Source organism: Phalacrocorax carbo, chromosome 16, assembly GCF_963921805.1.
Source record: "Phalacrocorax carbo chromosome 16, bPhaCar2.1, whole genome shotgun sequence".
Classification (NCBI taxonomy): domain Eukaryota; kingdom Metazoa; phylum Chordata; class Aves; order Suliformes; family Phalacrocoracidae; genus Phalacrocorax; species Phalacrocorax carbo.
Genome location: NC_087528.1, coordinates 3,099,163 through 3,113,949, shown reverse-complemented (window position 1 = coordinate 3,113,949; position 14,787 = coordinate 3,099,163). Strand labels below are relative to the sequence as shown.

Sequence of the window (14,787 nt, the reverse complement as noted above, 5' to 3'; positions counted from 1 at the left end):
GAAATCTTTTGTTAGAATGCTGAGCTTTCAGGCAGCACATCTGGGGTCTGTCCCCACAAATCACACACATTAACCACCCCGTTGAAATAAGTGAAACCCTAGGCACGCCAACAACTGTAAAGGTAGAATGTGTGTTTACAAGGCAGTTGTTACTGTTGGGAGCAGAGAACAGAGGGTCACAATGCAAGGAAAGCAGGATGCAATCCCTACATTTAAAATGTTTTGGCTCCGCTGTGATCTTATATACGAGTTTCACATTTATTTTTTCTTATTTGATGTCCATAAGGTATTAGCAAATAATCAAGTATCTAGAAATTGCTAATACTGTGGTGATTACCAAGTGATTAGCGTGAAAACAGAACTTTTAAAAAGACACAGACTTCTTTACTAGCAAGAAGAACACGTCAGCTTTGTGATGCCCTGCGTCTTCCAAATGATCTCGTAAACTCATCAACATTTTGGTTGTGATCATCAAATAGTCTTTGGGCAGCTTGAAGTAGATTGATTTTACCTGTGTACTGCTAGATGGTATTCCTTGATTTGTGCTCTGAAAGTGGCAGCTTACAACTCAAAGCAAATATCCCTTATTAAATCTAAAGAGGTACTTCCTTTAAAATAAAAAATAATTCAAAAAATGGGGAATTCTAGAAAACTAATAGAATTACTGAGCTGTATCATCTTATATCAGCTGAAAGTATATCCTTTAATGTTTGTGAAGAGGAAAATAAAAGTGCAGTGAAGAGCTGGAAGAGACCATCTGTCTCCTTTTAGTTCATTTTTTTGTTTAGAGTTGGGCCTGAACCAAAAGCCTAATTCAGACACATCCAGGGTTTGGAAGCGGTCACATCGTGGTCCCCTTGGATATTCAGAACTGCTGATAGCTGCTCACAACAGAAACTAATGATATCCCTCGTAATGCCTTTTGTCAAATGCTTTATGGTCATTAACATGTTCCCCGTTAACTATCAATTACCTCGCAGTGTAATTATTTTGCTGATTTTACAAATGGGTGGACTGAGACAGAGAGGCTGAGGCAACTGCAGTCACGACAGCAGACCACGGCACAGCGAAGACCAGAACACGAGATTTCATGGTATTTTCAAAGTCCCAGAAATTCTGGCCACCTGAATTCTCAAAACTCATTCACAGTGGTAGGCGGATATCTCGAATAGGCAGGTCTCATCATTGCTATTTCTATAGCGAAAGTTAATCCCCCCAGTACACGCCGCACCGCGCAGACTGCGACGTCCAACTATATTCAAGGACCATCATGAATTTCCTATCATATATGCACAACATTCCTCCACCCAGAAAATCTTTTATCGTCTATACCTCAACATGTCTCTTACCAGCTACTTTTTAAAGTTCCAAACTTGTAACGTAAATATAGCAAAGGAGGCAGATAAGACCAATGCCAACTAGAGAAGACTGTAGCATAATGAATGTGCCAAGCTACGTAAACCTCAGAATACCTTCTTCTGAATCGCAGCAGGGCTGTAAGCATTGACAATACTAGAAGTCAATGAAGCAGTGAAAATAATTTACAAGATGTATCCTCAAAGTTCACGGAATGCTGATATGGTAAATATCTTTAAACTGTCTCTAAATATATAGTATTTTTTCTTTGGATGTATAGTCTTAGATTTATTGAACCATTTAATTGTTCTGACAGTCTTCAAACCTTGAGATGTTGATTGATTCTAATCAGTAGATCTGTAACTGAATAACTGTTTATCAAATTGCTGTTAATGAAGCAAATAAAGCAATTTATCCTTAATGTGCACACATTTCATTTGTATACGTTGCTTACACCATTCATCTGTGTGGAAAGCGGAGCCTCACCAGTTTCTACAAAACAAGCTGCACTACAGTTACAAGAGCAAAATGACAATAGGCTTCCCTTGTAATTTTAATTTATAACTGGAAATCTAACTTACAGCAGTGGCACTATGTGTTTAAAAAAAAAAAAGCCACGTATGGCTGTATGAACGCCTCCAGCTGCAAACAGTGAAACTATTGCCGCTGCCTTGAGAAAGACTAGCACAGCCTTTGCAGTCTGAAGGCTGCGACCTGCTGCCATGCGTCAGCTTTCATGGGTTTGGGACAACTTTTCTAACGTGGTCAGCCCAGTGAGAGCTGCAAACTATATCTATATGACATCATGATATCGTATCATATATATGATATAAAAACAGCAGCAGTTGAATGCTGAGCTGCTTGGAGTGAATGACCTGCTATTAATAGTTGGCTAGGTGAAAATATTTTCCTTTGTTGCCTGAGAAGCTGTCTTCAGCGTTTTGATTCATGAAAAATTTCCCTCCTCCTGTTCTGAAGCAATGCTCGCAGCTCCGGCTTTAGGTAGACTGTACGGTGGAATTGCTAAAGTGCTTTTTGCTTTTTATGCTGCTAGTAGTTTTACCGTTCTCCCTATTTGTTACTCACACTGGAGGAGCCAGAAGGAAACACGTGCCTGAGGAGCTGACAGAACCCCAGCTGCTGGTTGCCCCCGTCTTTGATCTGTTTGGCTCATGGACTGCAGATGAGTTTGTCATGGCAGCAGCACCTTATTCTTACTTTTGTTTGCTCTAAAGTTTTGTCTGTACTGAGACCAGAGCTTGCTTTTGTAATATAGATGGGCCTGTGTGGTCAAAGGTACTGTGTTGAAACAGAGTTCCTGGAAAATCCAAGCAGGCGCTGCAGACGTCATTGGCAGTTGAGCAGTTCAATAGCATCGCTCACGTAACTGTCTCATCTACTCTGCAACAGTGACCTGTAATTGAACCTCGGCCAAAGGGACCGTAGTGTTTTATCTGGGTCTTTTTAAGTAGTGGGAATTGCATTGTCATAGTAGATCTATTTTTATTCATTATGAAATTGTTTATTCACCAGACTTTCAGCTGGCTGGGACCAGTGTGAGCTGTGCTCACAGAGCTGTGAGCAAGCTACTGCTGACCATCTACGCCTGTGTAGTAACTCATCCCTGCCCCACCCATGACACTCCCCCTGATATCAGGAGGATTTGTGGTGGTTGCCACAGGCCAGACCCCAACTCTGAGATGTTCCTCTACTACTGGGTATTGAATAATTTACTTGTAAAGTGAAGCAAGAGCATGAAAAATAAAAATAAAAAAGTTCTGTTCTACTGTTTCTTGCTAAAATTTTTCAGTTCTAGCAAAGATAATAAGGACATCAAATCATTAATTAGAAGTGCGAACACTTTTGCATCGCTACTCAGAGCAGGAGTGGATTTAGCCTGTGTCTGTTGTCCCAGCTACATCCTGCATTAAAGGCAGTTCTTGGGTCATTTTTTTTATACAAGCAGCATCTGTACTTTGTGGTGCTCCAGATAACGCAGAATAAAAGCTGCTAAAAAATTACAGAATGTAAAAGTTTAGTGCTCCAAAGTTGAGAAATGGGAACAGAAAAGCTGGTGTGCATCCATTAGTTTGCTTGCCCACAGTCTTTTTTTTCCTCCCTCTCCACTTTCTCATCTGATCTGCTACAAAGAGACACCAAACAGGGTGAATCAAACAAGGCAAAATAATTCAGAAGGTTGGGGGGGGGGGGGGGGGGTTTCAGCCACAACATCAGTTCTGCTGAATTTCAACATCGCTTTCTACGTTTAGGTTCTACATAAACATTGCCCTCCTTGCATGATTCAAAGCTGTAGAATAATATTTTTAAAACATTTAAGTTAATGTGACATTTGGGATCTTTTGCGTTTATGAAACTTCATGACTCTAACTATGCAACATCAGAGCTAAAAAACAGAATGCAAAGACACAGTTTGGCAGTAACAAAGCAAAGGTGCGATACTGCAACCTGCCAGAGCGTCCAAACTTATTTTTCTGTGCTTTCAGAAACACTTGCAAAAGCAACCTGTGACATCCTCGGAACGATGGAGACAGCAGAGCAGCAGCGCTGCCCTTTCCCGCTGTGATGTCCCCTTGAAAAAGCAGCAGTCTGGTTTTAGACATACGTTCACTAACTTCTGAACAGCAATGAGAAAGGAAACCAGGGTATATTTAAGAGCCATTTTGCTTCTCTAGGAAACGTGCAGTGAGGAACGGCCCAGCTGGATAGCAGTGCTAACATTAGAAGAATGACAGATACTAAGTGACAGGAAGAAACAGGACAGAAAAGGGCAGGAACAAGGTTTGGTGTTCATAAAAGCAGGGGGATACGTGGGTTTGAATATGGGCAAGGAACACGTCACGGGCTTAGGTGGCACAGGCATCATTAGAGGGAAGGTCTGAAAAAGAGCATGGCTCAAAAGGAATCCGGTCTGTGCTGGGCACATTCACCCACTAGCGTGTTTTTTATTTCATCTTTTCATCTGCTGGCAGTAACCAAAGTTGACAGGGGCTATTGGAGCAAAATTTAAGTCTATTTAAATGAAGGTGGGCATCCTCAGTTCTGCGCAGAAATACAGACTGACTTGATAAAACAGCTGAGTTCAGCTGAAATTACAGGGGGAAAAGTTGACAAATTGAAATCTGGACTGGAGGACAAGAGCCAACAGCAACTTTATGTAATGTGTTTGAGACATGTAACGCCCTGAAGTACTAACAAACGCATTTTTACATCTCATCCTGAGAGTCTTATGCTGGAAATGTCCTAAAAATCTCAACCTTGATGTTCAAACTCACAATTATTTTGAGCAAACCTATTTCCCTGGTGAGTTGCCCTCTTTTCTTCTGCAGCAAATTTCTTCTACTTGACTCCCAGTTCTGCACAAAGTGATTTATTAGAGAGATTGCATTTTTTTTCTCCTTCTGGAAAGTGTCAGTTTCTGAACAAGATCAAATAATCTCCTGCGCTTCAGTATTGACTAATTTTAATTATTAAAACCTTTCTCCCAGGAAAAACTCTTCATGTTGTTTGCTGAGAAACGAGCATTTTTTAATAGAATTCAGGAACTTCTTTTCCTGAGGAGATCAGGGCACACTGGAGACAGAATTCTGACTTTCGGCTGGGCTCATAATTCAATGACCTTTTTTTAAAAAGTACGAAGAACTAGCTTTTTTCATTACCTTTTTTCTATCTGTGTCTCCCTTTAAACTTGCAATGATAGGCTTTGCAAAGGCTAGAGGAATAGTAACACATAGTTTGTTACGCAGTAGAATGCAATCATATATGTTTAAATTAATTATAAAGCTAAACCCATACTTTTTGTGTATACTACACTTACTAAAATCAGAAATCAATCTTTTGCTAGGTATCATTTAGTGATACGCAGCTCCCATTGCCATGGCTTTATATGGGGTCCTTTCCTCACAACATCCCAGCAAATTGATATTGTTAAAGTGTCAATGAAAAAAAAAAAAATAGCTACATTCATATTACAATGTCTCACATTTAAGTTCCCAGGTTTTGGCATCATTGACAAATAATTAGATGTTTTAGCAAGGTAATAGGATAATTACATTGTTGTTCCGTAACTCAGAATCTGAAGACAGCACTGTCTGCATTTGAAGTATGACGCAGCTTCGCCTACAGACATTGCAAACCAGCATCTTACACAGCAACAAATTGTTTGCTGCAGTATAATGAAATCAAATACATGCTTAACGATGTAAGCTTGACAAAGTAATAAAGTAATAGAGAGAGTCAGCATTATCTTCAATTAGGTGTCTACTTGGTTGAAGAGTTCTTAACATTACAGTTCAAAGAGCTGCATTTTTATCTGCTGTAATTTTCAGCTCCATTTCATCTGTGCACTAAGAGAAAGGTTCTGTATCACTGTGCAAGAGCCATAGCACAGGATAATGTACATAACAAAGAAATTAAATGAAGGAAGAGGTGGCAGGCACAACATTAGGACTAACTGAAGAGACTACAGCTGGTCGAATTTGTGAATAGTAATTTCATGGGGGAAAAATAAGACAAAACCCATAGGAGACATTGCTTGTATTAAGTGATCTTTCCTTGCACATCTAACGAAGAGCAGTACCATTCCAGTCACTGTGCGCCAGCATTCGTAAATATTTGCATGATTTTATGAGACTGGCACAAATTCAAAGCTAACCACAGTACTTGCCGCAGCCCAGCATTACCGTCGCACTGTGAGGACGCAGCTCCCTCACTACATGGGGAAGGCAGGACCCATGATTCCCCCTCTAAAACAACCATCCTCCCGGGGGGTTTGGCGAGCAGAGGTGGTGCTGTTGGGGACGGCAGAGGGGCAAGCACCATCCACCGCTCCTTGCTCCCCTCCTCGCTTACGATCGGCAATGCCGCTAAAGGAAGCAGTGCTGTGATGAGGCAAGTTGAAAGCTGGCTGCTGCAGAGCTACAGCTGCACTCCTCACAACCCCTCACCCCATCCAGATGTTAATCCCCCATGGAGGTGACACTGCAGAGCCCCATTCAGTTAGTGTTTCAAGGGTCTACAGCTCTTCCAGTGGTAACTGGAAGCAGCAAGAAATAAATAGCATGTGGTATTTGTGTGGCAGACAGAAATGCTTTGAAGGCCAGGCCCTTTGCCAGCGAGAATAAGGAGCTGCTTTCAGAGCTTGGCTGAGGCCAGGCTTTCTGCCAGCAGAAAATAGTTTACCACATGGACAAAATGAATATCGAAGACTTTTAGTTGGATCATCACCCAAATTTACCTTTTCTAATTGCAGAAAGTCCAACAGACTAAAGATTTCTTCAGGAGTTCAGCATTTTGGAGCATGGCACATTCCCCGGTTATCTTTCCTGAAGGGAAGATATCTCTTTGGCATTTCAGCTACATAGATAAAGCTGTGAATGGATAGACAGTTTTCTAATGGGGGGGAAAAAAAGCTTTGACTTCTGTTGTGCAGCGTAGAAAGCCTGCTGATACAAATTACAAGTGTGACTTTACTGCTGCCCCTTTCACCACCGTCGTGTCCAAGAGGCGTATTCCGAGTGCTACAGGGACTCTGGACTCATCTGAGTTTTAAGGACAGACATGTAAAACACTTGCATAGCAGATTTGAACCGCCATTGCTACGCTCATCACCCTTTCCAGTGAAGAGCTGAATTACCAGTAAAAAGATTCCAGATTCATAACGAGGCAGACTGTATCATGAACACTCAGACACAGGATCCCCGAAGCACTCTGTGCTCAGGAACCCCCATCCCACAGACGTCAAATCCCATTAGGCAGGTCTGCTTCTGAGGTTAGAGATGATGCACCATGGCTTCGCCCTCTGTTCATTTGCCCCTCGGTCTACTTCCCAACTGAAGCACTAATCACTTTTTTACAGTGAGGCTGTCTGCATAACTGCTTTTCTTTGCCCTTTTGTCCATTTAATATTCACCTCTCACTGCTCAAACAGCCCACAGAGACATGGCAGGTACCATATTTCTGTTGGAGTTGCTATTGGCTTTCATTATTTTTCACTGACCTTTGCCTATTAACTTTAAAAACTTGTGAATAAGTGTAATTTGGGGCATACTCCCAAAGGCTATCTCTCAGCCTTACTTCCTAATGCCTAGATGGGATTTTTCAGATGGCTTCTTGTTTCTAAGCGTTGGAGTTATACAGACAAGACAAGGTGTGAAGCAGAGGTCATTGGTGTTTAGCTGGTCCGGCGACAATGACCAGTGAGTTAGGGAGAAGGTCGGTACTGTGCTGAAATATATAATTAGAAAGTTTTTGAAACAAATGCAAGAGGAGGGGTTCTTTTCTTGTCTATGTAAAGCTGAGACATTTATTTGTTGTAGAGGTAGGGAAGCAGCTTTGATATAAAACAGGAAATTGCAGAAAATGCCTGGAACAAAGAAAGCCACTGTTACATCCTTGAACTTCAACCGCAGTATAATTACGGCTACTGGAAAGGCTTCTGTGATCATCTTCCTCAGTTTGTTTATAAATGGCACTAATCCGCCGTCGTGTGGCTGTACTGAACTGCTCTTGCCTCGTGGCAATTTTCAGTGCCCTTTACAAGGTACCCAGAAGAATGTGTTCTTATGGTAAACAAATGCTGCTGCATGTAACTTCATGCCCTTTTAATATATGCTGTACTGCATTTGTTGAGTGGTGTTTGCCAATATCCTGCTTTCTTTCACCAAATCTGCAGATAGAGCTAAAAGGCTTACTTTATAAAAGATAACTGGCTTAGTTATGCCTTCTAAGTGCCAGTTATCTTTCCTACTGAGGGTAATGTCGCTCAATTCATTTAGAAACAAAATAATTTTATAGTTGTCTGCCTTAAGCTGTACTATCTCATATTCTTAGATAACTCATGTCCTCTTGTTTTGACCGTGTTCATTATTTCTCAACTTTAAACTTACCTTTTAAACTACAGGTGTGAGACTGTCTCGTACGCAATTCATATGAACAACAAAAGGCAGCTGTACTTTCCTTAGCTTTAAAAGCAGCTTCCAGGATATTCTTAAACAAAAAACCCAAACAAAAACCCCCTTTATTTTCAGCCTGCAGGGTAGATCTGTGCCTTCTTTCCTCTGTCTCTGACTCTGCACCTTAAAGAGGAAATGCTGGTGTGAAATTTCTTCAAATGATTTCTAGAAATTTCACTCTGTAATATACCATCTCATCTACCACAGCATTAATATCCTAAAGGACCTTCAATAATTCAATAAAACATTCATTCCAGAAATGCTTTTGGCTGTTTTGAGTCAAGCTGCGCTTCCTCAAACTTTTCTGTTTGAGTGCTCAACTTACATTCAAAGATTTAAGGCTACAATAACTAGCTATTATATCCATTTCAAATTATTTTCCTCTTTTATCAGGCTTTAAATGTTTCCCTGTTATCACTCTTCAAGGTGCTGAAAATCCAAGTGTCACCAAGCCACGCACCGCGGCAGGAGCCGTAACGACAGACGGGATGCCTGCGCTAGGCTGAGGCCAAGCAACCAAAGAGAGGGTGCGGGCAGGCAGGAGCTGCTGCCCAAACAGGCTGGGCAAGGACTTCCACAAAACTCAGATCAGCCACACCAATGGCTTCTTAAAATAGATCCTCAATGTTATTCTGTGTTTTCCTTGCGTACGTGCCTTATTGTCATTTTAAGAATATCAAATCCTGTGCTTCAGTTTTGCCATGCAAAAAATATATTCTTAATTTAACAATATACTTCTATGCTCAAGAGAGAAGGTAAAATTGATAACTGCCTTGTAATCCTAACATTAACCTTTTCTTTACTTATTAGTTAACATCGGGTATATTAAGCCTGACCCTTTTTTTCCTACTAGATTATAAAAGGAGGCCAAAAGGGACAAGGCCTAGACCAACAACTAGCTTTTCACTAGCCCAAATTCTATTAACCGTTTTTTGCTCATTCCTTTATTCATCAGTCTGCGACGTTTCTCTGTTGCTCTTGCCCAACGTGGCCACCCTTTGAACAGAAATGCAGCTACTACTGGTACTTTGACAAGGCAGACCAAGAACTGTAGCGGCATCACATGTTGTTAGAGAAGGCTTGAACTGCCAATGCATCTCTGTCGCACCGTTTGGTGACCTTGCACTTGCGGCCTTTTGACTCAGTGTCTCAGGGTAACACAGCGAACAACAAATATAGTGTCAATCGCTGCTTCACCACATTTTTGATTTGCAGGAACCATTTTCTGCTGCTTTCTGGACTGATGGCTAAAGAAATGCAGAATTCTCCCAGAAACTCGGAGCACCATTATATAACTGAATCTCCCAAATGGAGCGTTTATACTGAATTCATCATCATGGTGTGTGAGCATCTGTTGTATTTAAAATGAGAAAACAAGTTAAATGTAGTGTTTAGTCAAAGTCCTGCGCGAATCCAGAAGCGATGATACGCTCATCTAATAGCCTCCTTCCCTATATTACCCCTGTTCTGTCTTAAGACGTAACTTTTGTAGATGATGGATTGGGTCAGTGCCAAATTACAGCTTGCAATGAAGTTTTACATCAGCCAAGGCATAATCAACATTAAACATTTGAGTCTAAGACTTTATTTTGATCCTCACACAAAGCGAATTGCAGAACAGTGTCATTTATTTATGTTTACCCAGCTCTCACTCATCTGCTAACAATGAATGACAAGAGCGGTTGACTGGCAGGTCAGCCAAAAATGTTTAGAGTAATTGGCAGTGGAAGGCTTCAGCAATGACTGCCCTGTCAAAAATTCTCCTGAAGTCACACAACAACCAGCATCACAGACACATCTCTCTACCTCTGGGGCTCAGTCGGGGTTTTTCCTTCACTGTGTTTTCCTACTGTCTGGAAAAGAGTACAAATGATTATGACACTTGCAGCAGTTCCAGCAGCATTTGGATGGCAGGAATCCACCACCTTTCGCATTTATTTCTTCAGCCTATCGTTTACTTAATTTGGGGGTGTTAGCACCAAGGTGAAAAGTCCTAATAGCAAGTTCTGAGACATGCACAGCCAGTCTCTGACTTCTTAGATTAGTAATCTGTACTTTGTACTATAGTCCTGTGGATGCTTAAAAGAAGCATCAAATATTAAATATTGTCTAAAGTAGCCTTTTTTCTTACTTGCAAATGAATTAAAGGGAGGCTTACTAAAGAAATAAGAATATATAATAATATTAAAGATAAATACTTCAAAATCTTCTACACTTTATTCAGGTCATATTTTTCACATTTTTTTAGGTGTGATGGTTGCACATAAACAAGGAATAGGTATGTTTTGCTGTTAGTAGCCTCATCGGTGTAAGATACCAGGTCAGCAGCCAAAATGGCTGTCCTGCTCCAGATCTGATTCTCACCGATCTCTTTTCCAAGTACTATTAAACACCCAGTTAGAGCATCCTAGAACAGACACCCCCGAATGCATAAGCCTCTCAGTCACCTTTCATTTGTATGTCAGCACCTAGAGATAACTACTTTAAACCTAAAGCAGGTGATGCTGCTTCTTTTAAGCCTCTTAATGCGTGCTGAAAAGAGCACAGAGCGTAGCTGCTGACCGGGGACCCTGGATAAAGCTGGCTGTTGAACGGAGGTATTGCAAGTTGGTTCTTGTTACCAACTGCTCTAACGAAGCGTTAGACACCATTTGCAGTTTAAGCGCTAATTCCTAGCATGTCATTATTTCTAGTAAAGTAGATTTTGCAGCCAAGTATAGTTAACCCTTGACTGTGTTTCCACTTCACTGCATGCTGCATCATTGCATTTCTCCACACGTGCTTTTACACAGCTGTCTGCTCAGGAGCAGGAGAAAACCGAGTGCCTGCCTTGCATTCTTAGTCCTAGTCTTTTAAGTAAAAAAGAATTATAATCTTTTTTATTTATCTAGGATACAGTTGCAGGCGTATTGCTATAAATGTGGATGACAAGCTTTTCTATTAAACCAGTATTTTATAGGCATTTCTTTTAAATTACGAAATAACTGTCAAAAGCAGTAAAAAAACCCCACAAACCACATTTGTCAGCAACAGCCTGAGGAAACTCAGTTTTAATAGAAAGGACAAGAGTATAAAATTATTTTAAACAAATTCCTTTTTTTTCTTTTTCTTTTTTTCCAATTCTCTCCCTTGTTATATTAAGCTAAGTTAATCTTTTTAACCTATTTTAATCTTAAAACCACAGTAGTTTGCTAAAACGCTAAGTAAACTGCTGGAAGCATAGATGGTCATGTAAAATTTATTTTATCAATTTACCAACAATGTAAGAGTACCTCACTGCTGTGGACTTGTACATAAAAGAGAGCAGACAGGTAGATCTATGGACTAATTAATAAGTATGTGGCATATCCTAACATTTCCTGATAGAGTGCCCTGTGCATGAGAAAAAGATGGTTTTGCTTTTCAGAGACGATTACTGTGAATCATAATTTCTGTCTTCTTGAACGGCGTTCTTCTGAGCCCACTAACAGCCCGGTTCTCTAGCTGTTGCTTTGCACAGGCTCACTGAAAGCAAGAAAGGGACTGAGAACAGGACCAGGGAGTTGAAGTTCTTACCCTGCTTGATTTGTAATGACTTGTGCCTTGAGCAGGCCAGGAGTATCCTCCAAGATGCAATAATGAAATACGCACAGTCTTAGCGCGCTCTCCTTGCGTATGGGTGAGCGCGTTTGTGGCCAAACAAGGTTTGATCGTTTTAAGAATTCAGCAAAAGACAACGTGAACATCCAGCTCCAAACCCTAACCAATTACGAAAAAACGACAATTAACTTTTTTCCTTCTTGAATAGTCTATGCAATATTTAGGCCTGTTATTCAGCAACACACCATAAAAATCCTTCATCGCTTGCCAAAGATAGGAGAATTTCCATGGCATCGCTGCCATGTCTCGGTCCTACGAAACAAGACACATCAGGACCACGGGTTCTAAGGAGCCTGGCGCACATTCTCACAGGCGGGGCTCTACCTCCTGCTTCACAGAAGGGTATATTTAATTTAAGACAAATCTAAAAATGTTTTTGTCAGCTATACAAATCACCCATCCTAGAACCAGGGGGCATTTAAAAACCTCATTTCTTTCACAAAATGAGGACCTCAGCTCTCATACCTATTCAGATCCACAAAATTAATACCATAAATAATTCTTAGGTGATAGGACATTACTGATCTTTCCAAGGGGTTTTACAAGACCTGTGAGAGTGACTGTATTTTAACACTGGAATATCAACTGTTGTTATTAATAGGTTTCAACTTATTAAAATTATTTTCCTCACTGGACACCTGCCATGCAGAAATTACATTTCTTTTGCTGTTTTTATTAAACTTTGGATAAACAAAAACGTACAATTTGTTTTCCTTAATGAGATCTTAGCTGCTTTTTACAAGGACTCTAAATCAAAACAAATATTTAACTCGTCTTATTGAGCGATTTCATTTGCTTTTGTTCCCTGCTGTGCTGGAAACATGTTTTGTGCTTGCTCTCAATCAGGTATCCCAACAGTTTATCAGGCGGCACAGCATAATACAAATATTACAGTTACAGATTAGCTGTTGCCTGCTTCGTGGTTCAGATCCCTTGTCATTTTCAAAGCAAAACATTTACGCACTCAATTATAACACTTCCAAGTGAGAATAAAGGTTATTTCATTAATCCCAAGAGGACTATGGAAACCTTTGTGTGTGAAGTACTGCGATACTCTAAATTCCCTCAGCTTCATATTTCTCCGTGTCTCACTGCAGCAGAACATCTCACAGTGATCTAACATTTATAAAAGGGTTACGCACACATGGTCAATCAGAGCTTTGTAATTCACAGAGGATCTTTGTCCAAGTTAAAAAATTGCTAAAAGACTGCTGAAAGAGTCCCTGGAATTTTTGGCACCCATAACCATCAACCCAGCAAACTGCCTCCTTTTGCTTATCCAAAGAGCCTCAGTCAAATACCACACAGAAAATATCTTTGCCAAAGGTGCACATTTCAGCTGGGTGAAGGATCGAGAGAAACTGCGGAAGAAAACCAGTACTAACAATACGAGTACTACGAGCACAGGGCTGAACTTTATCAAAGTACAGGCAAAGAACGGGTTATTACCATTATAAACACACACACACGTGCGTTGGGAAAGGGAAATTAGATGTTTTCCCCACAGCAGCCAGAACGCGAGCAATAATATCAGCCTATCTGTATTATTTTGCCCCAACGACACAGCCTGCCAGGCTGAGGAGAGTGTGCCCAGTCGATTACCCCTAACGTACTGTCGGCAGCTCCTGCTGACGTTCCCTACACTACCAAGCTCAGGTGTCTAAAAAGCGCTGTGTCTCCTCCTGGTCCAATGCACATTCTGGGGTGACGGAACAAGGGCACATTCTGCATTTTCAGCAGCTAAAAGAGAGTAATTAATCTTAATTCTCCTCCCTGAAAAATAGAACTTCTATAGCTCAAGGAAAACAAAGAGCTATCAGTTGTTCTATGGCAAATTAGTCTTAAAGGGGGAATCTTCCAAAGAAAATCAATAGGTTATAACAAGATTCTGTATTGTGTTTGAGCCCTGAAACTCAAACTCAAATCAAAGGGTACTTTCAGCATTGCAAGTTTGCTCTTGTTTGACTTCATTTTTAATATACGGTCATTATTTGAAAAAGTGAGATTTTCACATATGAGCAATTTTACTTATGTGTAGCTTCACTTTCTTGGAAGACTCTAGTAATATGTAATGCAGACTGTAAGATTACAGGTATTTCAGGCAACTTTAAAGAAATTATTCTCAAAAGAAGAAAATTAATGAGGAATTATGATTTTTATCCTGCATGTAATAGTCTATATCTAAGGCATCTTTATTCATTTGTACTTTTCTAAATTAGTCTGTTCCGTATGAGAAACACTGAAAATGATGTCTCATTGTATGGTGTCCTGGTTTTGGCTGGGATAGAGTTAATGTTCTTCCCAGTAGCTGGTACCATGCTGTGGTTTGGATTTAGGGTGAGAATAGTGTTGATGTTTTAGTTGTTGCTAAGTAGTGCTTACGCTAAGTCAAAGACTTCAGCTTCCCACGCTCTGGCAGGGGCACAAGGAGCTGGGAGGGGGCACAGCCAGGACAGCTGACCCCAACTGGCCAAAGGGATATTCCGTACCATATGATGCCATGCCCAGTATATAAACTGGGGGGGAGTTGGCTGGGGGGCAGCGATCGCTCCTTGGGGATGGGATGGGCATTGGTTGGCGGGTGGTGAGCGGTTGCATCACTTGGTTTTCCTGGGTTTTGTTTCCCTCTTGTTGTTTTCCTTTTCATTAATTTTTTTTTCTATTATTATTGTTATTATATTTTAATTATTAAATTGTTCTTATCTCAGCCCATGGGGTTTCTTTCTTTTGCTCTTCAGATTCTCCCTACCACCCCATGGGGGCGGGAGGGTGAGCGAGCAGCGCTGTGGTGCTCGGTTGCCAACTGGGGTTAAACCACAAC

General features: G+C 40.8%; 1 protein-coding gene across 2 annotated transcripts in view; it reads left to right on the top strand.

Annotated features, from left to right (window-relative positions):
* Window positions 1–14,787, top strand: part of CA10 (carbonic anhydrase 10) — a 207,296-nt gene that overhangs the window by 175,457 nt on the left and 17,052 nt on the right. The gene's annotated exons all lie outside the window — the stretch shown is intronic.